This window comes from Nycticebus coucang, chromosome 7 (assembly GCF_027406575.1).
Source record: "Nycticebus coucang isolate mNycCou1 chromosome 7, mNycCou1.pri, whole genome shotgun sequence".
NCBI lineage: Eukaryota > Metazoa > Chordata > Mammalia > Primates > Lorisidae > Nycticebus > Nycticebus coucang.
The window spans coordinates 10,697,606-10,708,238 of NC_069786.1; positions in this window are offsets into that span (position 1 = coordinate 10,697,606).

Consider the following 10,633-nt stretch of genomic DNA (forward strand, 5'->3'; position numbering starts at 1 on the left):
CCCAGGCACATCATAATTAACTTTACTAAAATTAATATGAAGGAGAAAATCCTGAAAGCAGCCAGAAATAAAAAAAAATTATAACATACAAGGAGAGGAATATTAGAATGACTACTGATCTCTCTGCTAAAACCTTTCAAGCCAGAGGAGTGTGGTCATCGACTTTTAATCTCCTAAAACAAAATAACTTTCAACCCAGGATCCTCTACCCAGCTAAACTGACTTTCATTTATGATGGAGAAATTAAATACTTTAATGACATCCATAGGTTGAAGAAATTTGCCATAACTAAACCAGCTCTCCAGGATATCCTCAGACCTATTCTTCGTAATGGCCAGTGCAACTCTCCACTACAAATGTAAACTCACTCTGAAACTTTTGATCAAATTCCAAATTCCACAATGGTGAAAGGATTAAATATGTCCACTGGTCTTTTGAAAAACTCGATACCCAAAATTATACCAGGTCTATCAATATTCTCAATTAATGTGAACAGATTAAATTGTCCTCTAAAGAGGCACAGGCTGGCTGACTGGATACAAAAACTCAGACCAGATATCTGCTGCATACAAGAATCTCATCTTATCTTAAAAGATAAATACAGACTCAGGGTGAAGGGATGGTCATCTGTATTCCAGGCAAATGGAAAACAGAAAAAAGCAGGTGTTGCAATTTTATTTGCAGATACAATAGGCTTTAAACCAACTAAATTAAGGAAAGGTAAGGAGGGTCACTACATATTTGTTAAGGGCAAGACTCAATATGATGAGATTTCAATTATTAATATTTATGCACCCAACAAAAATGCACCTCAATTTATAAAAGAACCTCTAACAGACATGAGCAACTTGATTTCCCCCAGGTCCATAGTAGTTGGATATTTTAACACCCCTTTAGTGGTGTTGGATAGATCCTCCAAAAAGAAACTAAGCAAAGAAATTTTAGATTTAAACTTAACCATCCAACAAGTGGATTTAACAGATATTTACAGAACATTTTCTCCTAACAAAACTGAATGCACATTCTTCTCATCAGCTCATGGAACATACTCCGAAATTGATCACATCTTAGGTCACAAATGTAACCTCAGCAATTTTAAAAGAATAGAAATTATTCCTGGCATCTTCTCAGATCATCATGGAATAAAAGTGAAACTCAGTAACAACAAGAACCTGTGTACTTATACAGAAACATGGAAACTGAAAAAGCTCATGCTGAATGATAGCTGGGTCATAGACAAGAGTAAGAAGGAAATAAACAAATTTTTGGAATAAAACGACAATGAAGACACAAATTGTCAGAACAAATTGATACCGCAAAGGCAGTTCTAAGAGAGAAATTTATAGCACTGCAAGCCTTCCTCAAGAGAACATAAAGAGAGGAAGTTAACAACTTAATGGGACATCTCATGCAATTGGAAAAGGAAGAACATTTCAATCCAAAACCCAGCAGAAGAAAAGAAACAACCAAAATTAGAGCAGAATTAAATTAAATTGAAAACAAAAGAATTATACAACAGATCAATAAATCAAAAAGTTGGTTTTTTGAAAAGGTTTATCTATTTTATTAATATCTATCTATTAATAAAATAGATAAACCTTTGGCTAACCTAACCAGGAAAAAAAAGAGTAAAATCTCCAATTCCATCAATCAGAAATGGTAAAGACGAAATAGTAACAGACTCCTCAGAAATTAAAAAAATCCTTAATGAATGCTACAAGAAACTTTATTCTCAGAAATATGAAAACCTGAAGGAAATTGACGAATACTCAGAACCACGCCACCTCCCAAGACTTAGCCAGAATGAGGTGGAAATGTTGAACTGGCCTAAATCAAGTTCTGAAATAGCATCAACTATTAGCATCAAAATCTCCCTAAAAAGAAGAGCCCAGGTCCAGATGGCTTCACATGAGAATTCTACCAAACTTTTAAAGAGGAACCAGTACCTATATTACTCAAACTTTTCCAAAATATAGAAAAAGAAGGAATACTACCAACACATTCTAGAAAGCAAATATCACCTTGATCCCCAAACCAGGAAAAGACCCAAAAAGAAAAGAAAAAATTATAGACCAATATCACTAATGAGTATTGATGCAAAAATATTCAACAAGATCCTAGCAAACAGAATCCAGCAATACATCAAACAAATTATACACCACGACCAAGTGGGTTTTATCCCAGGGTCTCAAGGCTGGTTCAATATACGTAAATCTATAAATATAATTCAGCACATAAACAAATTAAAAAACAAAGACCATATGATTTTCTCGATGCAGAAAAAGCTTTTGATAATATCCAGCATCCCTTCATGATCAGAACATTTAAGAAAATGCATATAGAAGGGACATTTGTTAAACTAATAGAGACCATCTACAACAAACCTATGGCCAATATTATATTGAGTGGAGTTAAATTGAAACCATCTCCACTCAGATCAGGAACTAGGCAAAGTTGCCCATTATCTCCATTGCTCTTTTACATTGTAATGCAAGTTTAACCATCGCAATTAGGGAAGAAAAGGTGATCAAGGGTATCCATATGGGGTCAGAAGAGATAGATCTTTCACTCTTCACAGATGATCTGATTGTATATTTGGAAAACACCAGGGATTCTACTACAAAACTCTTAGAAGTGATCAAGGAATACAGCAATGTCTCAGTATACAAAATCAACACCCATAAATCTGTAGCCTTTATATATACCAACAACAGCCAACCTTAGAAAACAATCAAGGATGCTATTCCATTTACAGTAGCACCAAAGAGGATGAAATATTTAGGAGTTTACCTGACAAAGAATGTGAAAGATCTCTATAAAGAGAACTATGAAACTCTAAGAAAAGAAATAGCTGAAGATGTTAACAAATGGAAAAACATACCATGCTCATGACTGGGAAAAATCAACATTGTTAAAATGTCTATATTACCCAAAGCAATACACAATTTTAATGCAATACCTATTAAAGCTCCATTGTCATACTTTAAAGATCTTGAAAAAATAATACATTGTTTTATAAGGAATCAGCAAAAACCTCGAATAGCCAAGACATTACTCAGGAATAAAAACAAAGCAGGAGGAATTACGCTCCCACTATAGACCTCTGACTATACTATAAATCAATAGTGATCAAAACAGCATGGTACTGGCACAAAAACAAAGAGGTAGATAGATGGAACTGAATAGAGAACCAAGAAATGAACCCAGCTACTTACTGCTATTTGATATTTGACAAGCCAATTAAAAACATTCAATGGGGAAAAGATTCCGTATTTAGCAAATGGTGCTGAGTGAATTGGCTGGTGACCTGTAGAAGACTGAAACTGGACCCACACTTTTTACCTTTAACTAAGATAGACTCTCACTGGATTAAAGATTTAAACTTAAGACATGAAACTACAAAAATACTAGAAGAAAGTGCAGGGAAAACTCTTGAAGGAATCAGCCTGGGTGAATATTTTTTGAAGACGACCCCCCAGGCAATTGAAACTGCATCAAAAATACACTACTGGGACCCGATGAAACTAAAAAGTTTCTGCACAGCCAAGAACACAGTACGTAGAGCAAGCAGACAGCCCTCAGAATGGGAGAAGATATTTGCAGGTTATGTCTCTGACAAAGGTTTAATAACCAGAATCCACAGTGAACTCAAATGTATTAGCAAGAAAAGAACAAGTGATCCCCTCTCAGGCTGGGCAAGGGACTTGAAGAGAAACTTCTCTGAAGAAGACAGACGCACGGCCTACAGACATAGGAAAAAATTCTTATCATCTTTAATCATCAGAGAAATGCAAATCAAAACTACTTTGAGATATCATCTAACTCCAGTAACATTAGCCCACATCACAAAATACCAAAACCAGACATGTTGGCGCGGATGTGGAGAAAAGGGAACACTTCTGCACAGCTGGTGGGAATGCAAACTAATACATTCCTTTTGGAAAGATGTTTGGAGAATACTTAAAGATCTAAAAATAGACCTGCCATTCAATCCTATAATTCCTCTACTAGGTATATATCCAGAAGACCAAAAATCGCACTATAACAAAAGTATTTGTACCAGAATGTTTATTGCAGCCTAATTCTAATTGCTAAGTCATGGAAAAAACCCAAGTGCCCATCGACTCATGAATGGATTAATAAATTGTGGTATTTGTACACCATGGAATATTATGCAGCTGTAAAGAAATATGGAGACTGTACCTCCTTCATGTTTACATGGATGGAGCTGGAAAACATTCTGGAAGAAAAAGTACCCAATGTACTCAGTCCTAATATGAAACTAATTTATAGCTTTCATATGAAGGCTACAGCCCAATCTCGGTACAAGAATATGGGGAAGGGGGCAAGGGGTGGGGAGGTAGGGTAGAGGGAGGATGATTGGTGGGTCCACACCTAGGGTGCATCTTGGAAGGGTGCAGGTGAAGTTTACTAAGTGAAGAGTATACGGGTTTGAACACAATAATTAAGAAAATGCCATGAAGGCAATGTTAACCAGTTCGGTGAAAATATTTCAGAGTGTATATGGAACCAGCACACTGTACCTCATGATTGCATTATTGTACACAGCTATGATTTAATAAAAAAAAAAAAAAAGAAAAGAAAAGAAAAAGAAGACACTGTTGTTCGTGGTTTAGAACATTTATATTTATCTGGATAATATCTGTGATATATTAATAATTAACAAAAGTAAATTGCAGAGTGTTATGTATAATGTGATTCAATTTCTGATTAAAAGAAAGACAAGGAGCAAGAAATTATCTGTGTATGTGCTTGTATAAGTGGATGCACATTGATTTCCATGGGATGGAATTTACTAAGAGAGGGCCACTGCTATTTTTCCTTTATACATTTTTATATGGCTTAAAGTATTGCAATAAGTATCCAAATTTTTGTGGCTAAGAAAAAAATAAAAGTCCCACAAAGCTTATATTTTAGAGGAAAAAGTCTGGTAGTCTGGTGTTTATAACAGATAAAGTAAATGATTTTTTTGTCTTTTTTTCGTCTGGGGGTTGTATGAGCAGGTGCGTGGGCTTGTGCAGAAAGGGGCCACTTTCCACTGGGGGTCTTCCACCTCCCTCATAACTAGCCCCAGCCACTGATGTACTTACAGGGTCTCCGGGATTCTGTGAATTGTAGTTTGAAAGCCACTGATCTACAAAGAATTAATGAAATCTCCCATGTCTCTGATGATTGAACAGATGGGAATTCCAGAGTCAGTATGAGGATCTCCTCCACTCAGGCTACACTTGTCATTGAGGATAACCTCGCTTATAACTGCTAACTTAACCCTTATACAGGTCCATATGGTTCCCTATAATTTTGTCAATGTGTAATCTATGTCAGTTTTGTCAATGTGTAATCTAGGTCAGGGCCATTCTCACTGGCATTCGATGCCCCAGCCTGGGACTAAGTTTTTCTGGGAATACTGTGCAGCCACCAGCTCTTCCCATACTGCTGACCCTGGGGCTGTGACGCAGTATTTTCTACAGCCTGATAATGATACCCACATTCATGGCTGTCTTCTAGGGTCAATGAAACCTGCCATTCAGCTTTTTCCCACTGAGTCTCACAAATGTAATTGCACAAGGGTATGTAATTGCATAAGTGTATCATAATACACTCGTTTTGAAAATACCTATGTGTTTAGAGGCCTGCCTGTGTTTGTATTTTGTATGTGCCTATATGTTAATCTATCACTATTTCCATATATACATGCGTATGTGTGTATACATATGTGTATGTATGTTTATATATATATATTTATCTTTTAAAAAGATTTTCGATTCTGAAGGCAAATGGAATACAATAATAAATCCTTTCCATGGTCAAACATTTTTGTTTATTTCAAGTATACTTCTCTCCAGCAAAATCCATTTCATCTACTTTCAGTCTTTCCTGGAGATGGCCTTGTTACAAAGAGGAAAAAGACACAAACAAATATACACACAGCCAGAACAGGGCAATCTTTTCCTGTTCCACACATAATTAAAACATAATGCATTTTCCATCCTGTGGCACTATCAACTTTTCTCCAGCTGCATTTAATCCCATGACCTTGAAAGGTTTTAGTCATAATAGAAAAAGAGGAGGAGAAATGCAGGGTTTGAGATCTTGAAAGTGGAAAGATTCTTCTATTTTGAGCCAGAGTACTGAAAGTGAATTAATCTTTTGGCTCTTGAAGAGCCAAAAGACCCTTGACTGTCCAAAAATGCTCAGAAATGAGTTTCTTTGAGAAGGGCAGAGCCTGGGCCTTTACAGTAGTGATTGGCAATAAGAAAAGCAAGAAATCTGATGGTAAGAATATGGGAGAATGGTTCAAAATCTCAGAAATATAAACAGACTAGAAAATAGAAAATGTATCTTCTGGTCCTAATCACTCAGCATGAACCAGCGTATCTGTTTGAAACATGTAAAAAGCATTGAATGATTTCAGGTTTTCACAGAAACCCATTCAAATATTTTCCCATTGAAACAAATAAACTTCTGTCACCTTGAAAAAAGGTAGAAAGAAAAAACAAATCACCCATAATCATACCCTCCAAAAACAATATGTATTAACATTTAAGTCTACTTCCTTTCAGTGTTTCCCTGTATTGTATATATATATAGTATGGAATTATGATCATCTCCCATTCCCTGGTTTATAATCTCTGTTTTCTCACTCACAAAACCAAAGTACTTCTTCTGAACGAGGCTCTTATAACAATAGAGACCGTGGGGAAAAGTACTTGAGTTTGTGACTCTTTCACATACATTCTATGCCTAATTTTGGACAAAATTTAGGACTAAATTAAGTTTCAGCTTTCTTATTTTACAATGGTAGTTTGAATAATACATTCTTTTACAGGACTATTGAGATGATCAAATAACAAAATATAATACTATGGTTATCACAATTCCTGCTACATAGTAAGAAGCCAGTAAAATTTAGCTAAAAGCAATGTGTCTTGATACTCCTAATTTATTTTATTCTATGACCATCCAACAATTCGTCAACAAAATATTTGTTATAGTTTAAAATTATATCACCTATTGACTCGTAAAACTATCAAAATATTATGTGTCACATGACTTATATTTTTAATTATTTCCCTAGGGTAGTTTCCCAGAAGTGACCTCACTGTGCCAACAAATATTCTCTTTTTACTTGACCTTCGTACAAAGCAATTTTGCTTTTGCAAGATGTTATCAATCAATTTTTATACCAACAACATATGAATATGTATCTCTTAAGTACCTTCTCAAAGACTGAGTATTACATTTTTTCTCTCAAATCTATACCCCCTTATTTAAAATTGAGTCATTATTTTTATTATTCTAATTGAATAATGTTTTATAATTTTAATTGTTATATATTACTAAATCTCTTGAATGACTATCTCTTAAACATTGTCCTTTTATTATAAAAAAGTAAAGTAAATATTCCATTTGGAAACCAATCACCATTTTACATTTTACACCTTGTGATGGTTATAAATACTATCTGATTATGAACTTAAAAAAACACATCTTATAGGTAAAAAAGAATAAATGTAGACATATCTATTGTTGCCTACTTACATTATTTGCTTATACTGGGCTGGCATATATATATATATATATATATATTTATTTATAAATAGCTAAGTTTATTTTAAAAATTAAGCTTATTTACCAAGTAATTTATAACAAAATCTAAATAGGTCCCATGGCTAAAATACTATTATGCCAAAATTACTCCAGTAAGGGGCCAGTGGACTCTTCCAACTGTTTACTTAAATTTTAAACACAGAAGCATCCTATTTTTAATGCTACGAGTTGTTCATTTTACTTTTAAAAGTATTGCAGTGGTATCATTCTGCTTCCCATGTCTGTGAATTCCTTTATGCCGTTTCTTTTCCCTGAGCCCTTCTCCCAGCAAAATCCTGCTCCCTGTCCAAACTACAGTTGTAACGGCTCCTCTGGGCAGGCTCCCACCTGCCTCTCCACGCACATTGCACAGGGACACTAGATATTGCCACTGAGCATGTATGTATCACAGCATTTGCACAGTGTTGGAACGACTTATTTAAATTCTTATTCTTTGTATTATACTGACCAATTCTTGAGGACAGGAATTGTCTCATTAATCTATGTTTGGCTTTGATCAGCATTTGGCTTTGAAAAAGCGCCTTGTAAATATTTATGTGGTTGCGCCTTAAGGGAACTGTATTGTTCTCTCCAAGTATGTGCCATATATATGAATCCTGATGTTCTGGGGCCAGTATTTCCTTAATTACATGCTCTAAGATTATGAGCTGTCATAGTTCCCTCCCCCACTAGGGCCATCCAGGGCAAATCAGTGTGTTCTCCTGTTGTGTACACTGTTCCTTAGAGGTTGTTATGTGGATTTATATATTTTTTTTGCATTTTTCTAATGGTGCTTATTAAGTATGGTCAGAGTCATGTGGATACTTTTTATCATTCAAGAGTGGATGCTGGAGAGTATAATGGGAGCCCCCAGGAAGACAGCAATATAAGATCTTTGCAGGACACTCAGGTGAAAGATTCCACTAGCCATGTTGATGGTCCTGAGACTGTTAACTGCCATACAATGCAAGTTGTTTGATGAGGATGAAAGGTTTGGGAAGGAGGGGCAGAAACATGCTAAAATACAAACATTGCAACATATTGCATTTGGAGAGCAATTTCTAAATGAAATAGGCCTGATGCAACCCTGGAGTTTCCTTGATTCCAGAGGAAGTCATGGGCTAGTTAAAACTCCTATGCTCTTGAAAACTGAGAATTATCTCTTCCACTTATACTGCACAAGCCTCAGGTGCAATGGCTACGCCAATATCATTGGAAGAGATAATAGTTTGTTGAATGAATGAATGGTCAAGTAAATTACTATACTGCTAAAATAGTAATTAACTCTGAATACATATGATGTCATTTTATTTCTGTCTCTCATTATACACATGCATTTAGGATGGCATTTGTGTTTCAGAGCAAATACTCCAGATACTCAATGACTCTTTTTATTTAGAGAATGAAATCATTTGTTATTGTCTATGTGGACTATTTAAATCTTCTGCTAGAAGGAAATCTCCATGAAGCCAGAAATCTAGTTTTTTAGCTTCTATTTCCTGAGAGGCATCTATCTAAGCACAGAATCACTGTACTTCAGGGGAGGGGGGTGGGAGAGAGGTGTTCAGTTACTCACTGAATGAGTATTTAGATAAAAAAAAAACCCACTGGACTCTAGCATAGGATGACCACAGATTCATCAGTGTAACAATTTTTCTGATTTCTAAGGTCTGCCTGCTTTTGCACTTCCGATCAGATTGATGGGTAATGAGGTAAATTTGCACTTAAGAAACCAAAATGACCAGATTGATTATTCAGTGGTCTTTTACAGGCTACATTGACGGGAATGGAGTCATTAAATCCATTTTTTCAATTGCTTTTCAATTATTTAATTGGGAAAGGTTCCTTTTGAAGTTATTAGACGGATGTTTGATTATGTTAAGATTTATTTTGGCTTACAATGCTGAATTACAGAGTCATCAATTACATGAGTCAGGGTTCAACCAGAGAAATGGAACAGGAGGGCAGGTGGTCAGGAGGGGAGAGTCACAGGCCAGCTACCGCGCTTGGGCCCAAAGTGAAACTGTTAACCACACGCAATCAGGAAGTGAAGATTATGCCCAGGGCTGGAACATGAGGGGCATGAAACTAAGCTGTCACCCACAGTGGAATCTCTTTCCCTGGAAACCATAGTCATGGCTTGGCACCTTCTGTCATATTCAGTCAGAATCACTGGGTTATCCAGGATAAGCACCATTACTTAAAGGCAACTGATGAGGGCTTCATTACGGCTGCAAAATCTATTCACAGAAACACCAAGACCAGAATTCGATTGAATAACTGGAGACCACAGCCGAGCAAAATTGACACATCAAAAAAGCTGTAACACTGGCAATTGGGGTGGCTGGCTCCTGTAGGTTGATCACCTGAGCTCAGGAGTTCAAGAGCAGTCTGAGCAAGAGTGAGACCCAGTCTCTACTAAAAATAGAAAAACTAGCCAGGCATTGTGGCAGGCACCTGTAGTCCCAGCTACCCATGAGGCTGAGGCCAGAGGATCTCTTGAGCCCAAGAGTTTGAGGTTGCTGTGAGCTATGAAGGCACCATTGTATTCTACCCAGGGCAACAGAGTAAGACTGTCTCAAAGGAAACAAAAGGCCATGATATCATTCTTTGCCAGGACTGAGACGCTGCTCCCACACCCAGAGACAGAAGTATGACAGAAACAAGGAGGAAGATTCTGCCACAAAAAACATCCAGCCCATGATGTGTTCTCTATTCCACAGGCGGGGAGCATCTTACCAAAGTCAGCTCCAAGCTCAGGAAGGTTCTTTGTTTCTGCAGACTGGAAACTCCCCTTTCTTACCTAGAGACAGTTCCAGAGAGCCCAGACTATGGAAACTCCAGCTGCTGCTAAAGCAGAGGTCCTGAGTTGCCAGCAATGGACAGTGGGAGCTCGAGTGGCATGAGATGGATACGCTAATTCTAAAATTTATATGGAAGGTGCAGACCCTAGACTAACTAAAACAGTCAAAAGAATAAAGTGGGAGGAATAACTCCATTCAATATCAATACCTTCTGTACA